The following is a 9,020-nucleotide window of genomic DNA, read 5'->3' as shown; positions in this document are numbered from 1 at the left end:
CCTCTTGAAGCACCAGTGCTTATCTTGAGTTTTAAACCTACTCTTAAGGTCTCCAGAGGTAGTTTCTAACCACACCAGACTTGGAGTCTCTCCACTCTTCAGAGCTAATTCCCTGTTTTACTGGGTAGGGAATTTTTTTTTCTCTCTAGAAGATGCATCCTTGCCAACTTTCCCCAGTTCTCTTGTCTGTGTTAAACTGCTTTCAGTCAGGGCTGAATTCCAAAACTGTCAGTATTCAACTCTTCTCAGTTATGACTGAATTCAGACTGAATTCTCCTCAGCATCCAGTTCAGAAGTCTTTCTTGGCTCAACTAATGCTAACCAATCAAATTGCTTGGAGCAGCCTGTCATTCAAGGCTCTCTGTTTCTGTGAAGAATTAACCCTTCACAGTCCTTTAGCTGTTTGTACAGCACTTCTAAGCTTTTAAAAAGTGCAGTCCGTCACAACTTCCAAGGGGGAATCTATGCAGAGTGTATTACAGTAGTCTAGTCTCAGTGTTGGCCAGATTGGTCGTGTCAAGGTAGGGGGTAATTTTGCAGGCTTGACTGAGTTGAAAGAAAATGTTTCTTGCAGCTGCACTGACTTGCTTTTCTAGCAACAGTGCTGAATCCAATATAACCCCAAGGCTTTTAACCAAGTTAGCAAGGGTCAGCAGAACCTCACTGAAAATCGGAAGCACAATGTCCTTCATCTTCCTAACTTCTGTCTTGTCTGGGTTCAGTTTAAATTTGTTCGCTTTCAGCCATTTGACCACTGCAGTCTGGCAGTGGCTCAAGACCTGTACTGCATCACCAAGGGATTTGGATATAGAGAGATACAGAGCTGAGTGTCATCCACATATTGATGACATCCAGTCCAGAGCTATTATAGATTTTTCCTAAAGGGTTTACACAGAGGTTGAATAACATTGAATTACACCCCCCCCCAATGCACAGCCTATCAGATCTCCAATGGGCAATCAGAAGCCTTGCTAGCAATCAATCAATCTAATTTATTGCGTCAGGAGCCAGTAAAACAGTACAATTCTGATATAAAAGGGATTAAAACAGTAATAACATGGGAATAATATAAAAACATTAACAGGAGACAGTTAATAACATTAGTAAAGTAAAATAGTGTTAATAAAAGAATCATACAATTTTTTCAGCTAAAATAAGTTTACATTTCCTAATAGCTAAGCAACAACATTTTGCCACAGCGTAAGTCACTGAGCTCTGAACGTCTTCTAAGAGGAATTTACGAAGGACTTCTGGTCTAAAGTCAAGATAAGACTGCAGAGGGCTAAATCTAGACAGAAGGGGTAGTATAAGATGGTCTTGTTCCTCCTGATAGAATCTGCAGAACAGGAGGACATGAGTAATTGATTCCACCATATTAGCCATGCATGGGCATATATGTTCATGCATTGGGACTCAAGTGAATTTACTTTGCAGTACAGCGGAAGGGAGTGCCTCAAAGCCCCACCTAGCCCTGCCCATTTTCTAAGAACACTTGGTGGACTAGGCTTGCCAAGTCCCCCCGGGGGTCGGGGAAAACCCCGCCCCAGACGCCCATTCCCCGCCGCCGGTGGATCGGGCCCCGGGGGGAACCCCACCCCAACGTTCACGTCACCCAGAAGTGACACGACCACGCAGGGCACGCTGGGGGCGGGGCCACGGTCATTCGAGGGAAAACTCTATGGTTTCCCCTCGGATGGTCGTGGCCCCGCCCCCAGCGTGCCCGGTGTCGTCACGTCACTTCCAAGTGATGTGCGTGCAAGCGCGCGCTTTGCGCGCCCGTGCGCACTCCAGCCACCAGCCGGGAGTCCCCCGCTGCGGCTCAAAAAGCACTTGGCAACCCTACGGTGGACACCAGAAAATGTGTTGGCGGGCACCATGGCATCCACAGACACCACGCTGGGGACTCTGATCTAAGTCAAGGTATACTGTAAACAATACAGAAAGTGGATTACATGGTACAGGACAACAAGTGAAAGCAGGTGATACTACAATAATCATTGCATAAAAATGCCATTCCATTACAAAGTTGCCTTCATGGGTTGTAGTAGAACTAAAGGTAAAGGTAAAGGTTCCCTTGCTCGAAAGCCAGTCGAATCCGACTCTAGGGTTGCGGTGCTCATCTCCGTTTCAAAGCCGAAGAGCCAGCGCTGTCCGAAGACGTTTCCGTGGTCATGTGGCCAGCATGACTAAACACCAAGGCGCACGGAACGCTGTTACAGTTCTAATTTGCATTTTAAAATGTTCTCTGAAACATCATCATTTTGCACATTCTGTGGAATGACAGAAGTGGGGAGCCTTCCTGACCTCAAGGAGGCCATTCCAGAAATTGAGAGCCATCACTGAGAATACTTGTGAACAGGGAGCTGCTAATCTTACCCATTTGCAGGGTCTTTAGTAGGCTTTACTCAGATGTCTGAAGCTGCTGCAGAGAAGCATAGTGGGAGAGGCAGTACTGCAGGTCTGTGGGTCCAAGGCCATCCAGGGCTCAGTAGGTGATAACCAGACTCTCAAATTCAACTCATTAACTGGAGTTTCTGAGCTAAGAGCAGACCCATGTAGAGTGCATTACAGTACTTTAGCCTCAAGGCAACCAGTGGTCTGCCTAGTCCTGTTTCCCACAGTGGCTAACCAGTTGCCTTGGAAGTCCGACAAACAAGGCAGAGAGCCCAAGGCCTTCCCCAAATCTTGCCTTGTAGCACTGGGTTTCAGAGGCCTCTGAATATGGAGGTTGCCTTGACTTGCCTTTCCTCCATGAATCTGTCTAACCCCTTTTTAAAGACATCTGTGTTCATGGCTGTCACTGTCACAAACTGGCCCATCTACTCGCGCTTTAGTTGGTTAAGGGCGCTTTCGAACCGCTGGGTTGGCGGGAGCTGGGACAATGGGCCAGGTGCTCAATCTGGCCACGGTGGGTATCGAACTGCTACAGCAGTTCGTAGATGTTATTACAGCAGGTGTTTAACCACCTGCGCCACCGCTCTATGGTTTTCCCTCGGATGGTCGTGGCCCCGCCCCCACGTGCCCGGCGGCGTCACATCACTTCTGGGTGATGTGCGTGCAGCGCGCGCGCGCTTTGCGCGCCCGTGCACACTCCAGCCACCAGCCGGGAGTCCCCCGCTGCGGCTCAAAAAGCACTTGGCAACCCTACGGTTCCAGAAATTGATAGCCATCACTGAGAATACTTGTGAACAGGAAGCTGCTAATCTTACCCATTTGCAGGGTGGAGTCTTTAGAAGGCTTTACTCACTTGTCTGAAGCTGCTGCAGAGGAGCATAGTGGGAGAGCTGCAGTACTGCAGGTCTGTGGGTCCAAGGCCATTCAGGGCTCAGTAGGTGATAACCAGACTCTCAAATTCAACCCATTAACTGGAGTTTCTGAGCTAAGAGCAGACCCATGTAGAGTGTATTACAGTACTTTAGCCTCAAGGCAACCAGTGGTCTGCCTAGTCCTGTTTCCCACAGTGGCTAACCAGTTGCCTTGGAAGTCCGACAAACAAGGCAGAGAGCCCAAGGCCTTCCCCAAATCTTGCCTTGTAGCACTGGGTTTCAGAGGCCTGTGAATATGGAGGTTGCTTTGACTTGCCTTTCCTCCATGAATCTGTCTAACCCCTTCTTAAAGACATCTGTGTTAATGGCTGTCACTGTCACAAACTGGCCTTGAGTCTATGAGGGTTTGCACATATGTAGTCTGTTCATGTGCATGTAAAATGTGTTCTTCGTGCCACCATCCCAAGTTAAATTCCAGCCTCCCACATTACCAGTGACTTATGCGACTCTAGTAAAGGCTGCCTCTGAGCACGAACAAGGGGCAGTGTCTCCTAATTATTTCAGCCCTTCCCCTGTGCATGCATGTTTGAGAGTGAGTGAGTGAGTGCCTCAGGCAGGCAAGGAGGAGTTTGAATCACAGCCTACTCTCTTAAGAAAACTTTATTGCTACAAATTAAGCTAGAGCACAAGACAGGGAAAATAATTATCATGTCTACTGGTTTACAGATCTAAGGGAAATATAACACTAAGCTAAATTTAACATCCCAGAATATTTACCTCTGACATTCCCCCGGATGTCTGGCTGTGGTTAGACGTGCCATTTGACGCATCTATTACCCTATTACCTCCAGTGGAATTTGATTCGCAGTCGTGTGAGCACACATCCCTTTGTGCTGCAGGCTCAGCCCATCACTGCGTGATCAGACACCATGTGTGGGTGAGTGGGGTTTTTTCCCTTTTGTTTCTCATGCACATAAATGAGGAATCGAACCTCCGCATGGAGAGTTCCCTATGGAGTATGCGGTTATGTGCATACTGCTAAGGGGGGAATGGCACTGAGTCGGGATGGAATAGGCAGACCATCCCATTGGCTTGAGTGCATGCTTGAGTGATCAGACGGGAAAGTCCATCCGTGACTCATTGGCAAGCATTAGGACCAGACTTTCCCTAGTGTCTTTTAACTCCCCTTCCATGGTGGGGCAGCATGGCACGCCAACGGCTGTGGGAACTTTCCCAGATGTTGCTGTCTGATCGTGCCCTTTAGATCCATCAGGCATTTGCAGCTGAGTTGGATCTAAAGGCAGATCTGACCACGGCCTCTGTGGAGCAAATGCACATCCTGACCTCCACATATTCCATGCAGGAGAATCTACTCCTGGCATTTGAACAAAGGCTAATGGATGTTTCCAATTTTTTAACCGTTCCTGCCTTAGCTGGTGGGAAGTCTCTTACCTAATCCAGATTCAGGTAACTTGCCCCCAAGTGAACCCCGGGTGTGCGTCCCACACATTTTTTAAACATTTTATTTTTATTGTTGTTTTCCAAACACAAGAAACAATTACGGGTTTCATAAATTAAAAGAAAATCTTTACAAGGGCTCCGGTCACACGGGCAGGAAACTGCGGGGGGGAAGCATGGCAAACTAACACACAGTTAAGCGATCAGACCTCCTGTGGAGGTTCTGTGGAGGTACCGTGGAGCTTCCGTGGGTAGGGAGAGGTGCCGATCACAACACACGCCTGCGCGCAACGAAGAAGCGCGCGGCGCGGCGAACTGGTTTTCTTTTTTTGTGTACACTACGAATGCGCATGCTCCGTTGGGTGCGTGTGCGCATCCACTGAGACTTGGGGGGAAAACAACCCTTTTTCGCAAGGGGACATGGGCGGGCGCCGGATGCCACTGGAAACGCGATCAGACGCCCGCCCTTGCCCCGCAGTTTCCGGAAACTAGTACCTCCGAGGTACTAGTTTTTTGCTGCGCGTTTTCGGCAGGAAGCCTCGGTTGTGCCACGGAAGCGCTACGCTTGCCAGATGTGCTGGTGAGATCGCGCCCGGAAACTCCACCTGTCTTCCGTATCTCTTGCGTGGCTAATGTTACGTGTGACCGTTCAGACCTCCATTTGTCCTTGCCATATCCAAAATGATTTTTTTTAGTTTTAATGTCCACAATTTCAGCAATTACATCCGGGATTAATGCCGGTGAAGTAGCACGTGTCATGTTCAGCCTATAGGTATTTACTACAATTGTTCCTGATAAGTGGAGGAGTTCTGATAGCCATTGATTTAAAGCTGCAGTTATCTCTTTGTTCATTTCAAAGTTGGGCAAGACCCCTCTAAATTGCTTTATGTAAATTAATTTACACTCTCTTACTTTGATTTCTAATAACATTATCTTTGATTTTGCCCATGTTTCAAATGTTTTTAATTCATTTAATTCCTGGACATTTTTTTTTGTTCCATCAAGAGCTGTATTTGTTCTTTAACGTCTTTAACTTTGTTTGTCAAATTGTCTACTTTGTTAAACATAGGTGTTATTATTTCTTTGATTTCTGTTTTTAAATCAGTTAGCATTTCTTGTATTTGCTTTTTTGTAATAGAGTTCTCTCTTTTCCTGTTCCCCACACTTACCTTTTCAGTGTCTTCCAGCTGCATTTCTAGTGGGGGGGTGAGGAGTCTCGCTCAGAGGATTTTGGTTCCACTCTGGTGTTTTTAGAAGTTTTTTTTGTTGTGGTTTTTTGTTCACCCATGCTCCTCTCAGTTTTCCCATATCTTGGGCTCAGTTTTGATGTTTTCCAATAGTGGAAAGTTTATTTTTAATTAGTTTTCCAAGATAGTGGTGCGGAGAGAGTGGTGCGGAGGCTGTTCCAGGGGCGACCGAACACTTTGCTGGTCCCCAGGCCCCCCCACCCCCACATCTTAATATCCTGATCATGTTTTACAAAAGTTATTACTCTTGCCTTCCCTGGCAGGTAGAGTTAATAGGTATCTCTCTGCAGAAACACATCCCTGGGAAAACAAGTGGCTGTCAGGATCCTACAACTCCCTGGTGTGCTTCAAAGCATCTTACAGCTCCAGGGCATGACAGTCACTACCTCCACTGACAGTGAATGCCACAGTTTAATTACCGGTACTCATGGTAATTAAACATGGTAAAGAAGTATTTCAGTTTTTTCCCCATCAGCTTCCTTGGGTGTCCCCAAGTTCTATGCGAGAGAGAGAAATTCCCTTCTATCCACTTTTTCTGCCTCATACATAATTTTATAAACCTTTGTCATGTCTCCTCAACGGGGTTTTCTTTTCTCTAAACTAAGTCCCAGACTTTTCAGTCTTTCCTCATAAGAAAGGTGCTTTAAACCCTTTATTATCTTGGTTGCCCTTTTCTATACTTTTCCCAGCTTTGCAGTATCCTTTTTGAGATATGGCAACCAGAATTGTACACAGTGTTCCAAATGAGGCTGCACCATGGCTTTATACAAGAACATCACAATATTTGCCATCATGCTGCATCAACATGTATTCTCAGCTAGATGATAGCTCTTCTGTTTCCTTCTGAATAAAATCTGTTAAACTGTTAACCCTGATTTGTATTCATTTGGATTTACATTATGATCTTCCCAAAAGTAAAGAGTTCATAGTAAGGCCAGTGCACTCCCTTAGTCATTGAGTTGTTCTTGAGCTGAAATGGCAGGCTACATCATGGTCACACAGTGTTTATTCACCTTTTCAAGTACCATCTGCCTGAAAGCTGCCATCATTTGATATTTAAAAGTGACTCTGGCTTCACTCCTAAGCATGCTCATTTGGAGAAATAGATGTGCTCAATATCAAAAGGCTTACACCACTGAAAAACCCTGGGTTGGATCAGGCTGCAAGTGCAAATGTGAGAGAGGGAGAGAAAAATAAGGTACCTCTGGGTATGCAGCAAATGTATTTTAGAACTGTGGGGAAAGTCCATGCTGCCTACTGTTACTGGGCACTAACAGCCATTGCAAATGTAAGATGAATGGAGCAGTGCTAAGAAGGTGGCCCTTGGGGGACAATTTGGAAGCTGTAACTGATGCAAACTGAATGTAGAATGGTATGGTATAGCCCAGCCTCATGAGATTTCAGAAGCTAAGTAGAGTTGATACTTAGATGAGAGACTATCAAGGAAGACTCTGCAGAGGAAGGCAATAGCAAACGACCTCTGCTTCTTACTTACCTTGAAAGTCCCTTGCTGGAGTAGCCATAAGTTGGTTGCGACTTGATGGCACATACATACCTAACTGATGCAAAATGAGGTAGGAAATTTATTAAGCAGGGTTGGTTGCTTCAGCATATTCAGCCAGTTCTTCATGAGATACATGGATTGCTGATTTGCTTCTGAGCCAGTGTGTTGTTGTGATGGGAGTATTGGCTTAAGACTGGGAAAAATCAACCATATAAAGCTCTGTGGGTAATAGGGTTGCCATTCTCCAGATCTGGGCAGGGAATCCTCTGGTTTTGGGGGCTTCTGCCCTCCTCCACCCACCAGTTGGCCAGTGAGTGAAACCTCACCCCCAAACAGCTACATCACCAGGCAATGTCCCCAATGTGATGATGTCACCCAGAAGGGATGTCATCACGTCAGGGGCATCGCATGGCAACACTCTGGTTTTTGGGCAAAACTCTATGGTTTGAGGGCAATTTTACCACAGAGTTTTGCCCTGAAACCAGCGTGTCCCCATGCAATGTCCCCAACTTCCACGTGATGTCATCATGGACCCCCACCCAACTCCCAGAAGGCTCCCTCCCACCCCATGCCCAGTGTATTGACAAGACCCGGCAACCCTAGTGGGTGACCATGGGCCAATTGTTCCTTTTCAACCTAAATTAACTCATTGGTTTTTTGTGAAGCTAAATGAGTAGAAAACCATACTGTGCTACTCTAAAAACTTTGAAGGAAGGGTGGGATAAAAATATAATAGATAAATCAAGCTTGTGGTACTTGTCTTTAAAGCCCTGCAGGGCATGGAACCAATATACTCAGAAGTTCATATGAATCTTGGCACCAATGACCTATCTATGACATTGTCACCCTACCCTTCCTCCAAGGAGCTCGGGGTGGTACTCGTGGCACCGTTTCCTCATTTTATCCTAACAGTCCTGTAATGTAAATTGGCTTGAGAGTGAAAAACTGGTCCTGTGAGCTTTTTATGGATAAGACAGCATGGATTTTTGGCAGCAAAGGACTTTGCGCTGTCTCTTAGCTTCAGCCTTCAAAGGGGGTCTATAAGAGAGTCAGAGAGATAGAGAGGCCAGGGCACTGGTTATCCTTTTCTTCCACTGCTCTGGTACTATCCCTTTGATGTGTAGATTGCTACTCCTCTCAGGGAATCCTCCTTCCAGTCTGACACCTTCTCTCCACACTGTGCCACCCTTCTCCATCTTGGCACCATGAGATCAGGACATGCTTCCTGCATCTCTATCCATCCTAGCTGGTTAGACTAGATTAGAATCCTATCTCGATTCTATCCTGTCTAGAATGGAGTTCCTTACAATAAAGGACTCATATTAGTTTGGCAAAGATAATAAAGAGGCTCCATGTGTAACTTTGTTTCTTGTCAGCACACACAAACCAGATAGACTCTACTGTGTTATGTGCCTTGAGCACTCTGCTAACCAAATAATCCTTCAGGGATAATAAGAGACCTGGTTGTCCTAGTTCAACAAACAAACAATTATGGCACACTGGCTCTCCAGATCAAACAACCCCCCCTTCATTTGGCAGTTCCCC

The sequence above is a fragment of the Gekko japonicus genome, unplaced genomic scaffold (genome assembly GCF_001447785.1).
Source record: "Gekko japonicus isolate JY-2015 unplaced genomic scaffold, Gekko_japonicus_V1.1 scaffold373, whole genome shotgun sequence".
In the NCBI taxonomy this organism is placed as follows: domain Eukaryota; kingdom Metazoa; phylum Chordata; class Lepidosauria; order Squamata; family Gekkonidae; genus Gekko; species Gekko japonicus.
The sequence above is the reverse complement of the archived record's forward strand: the minus strand, read 5'-3'. Positions refer to the sequence as shown.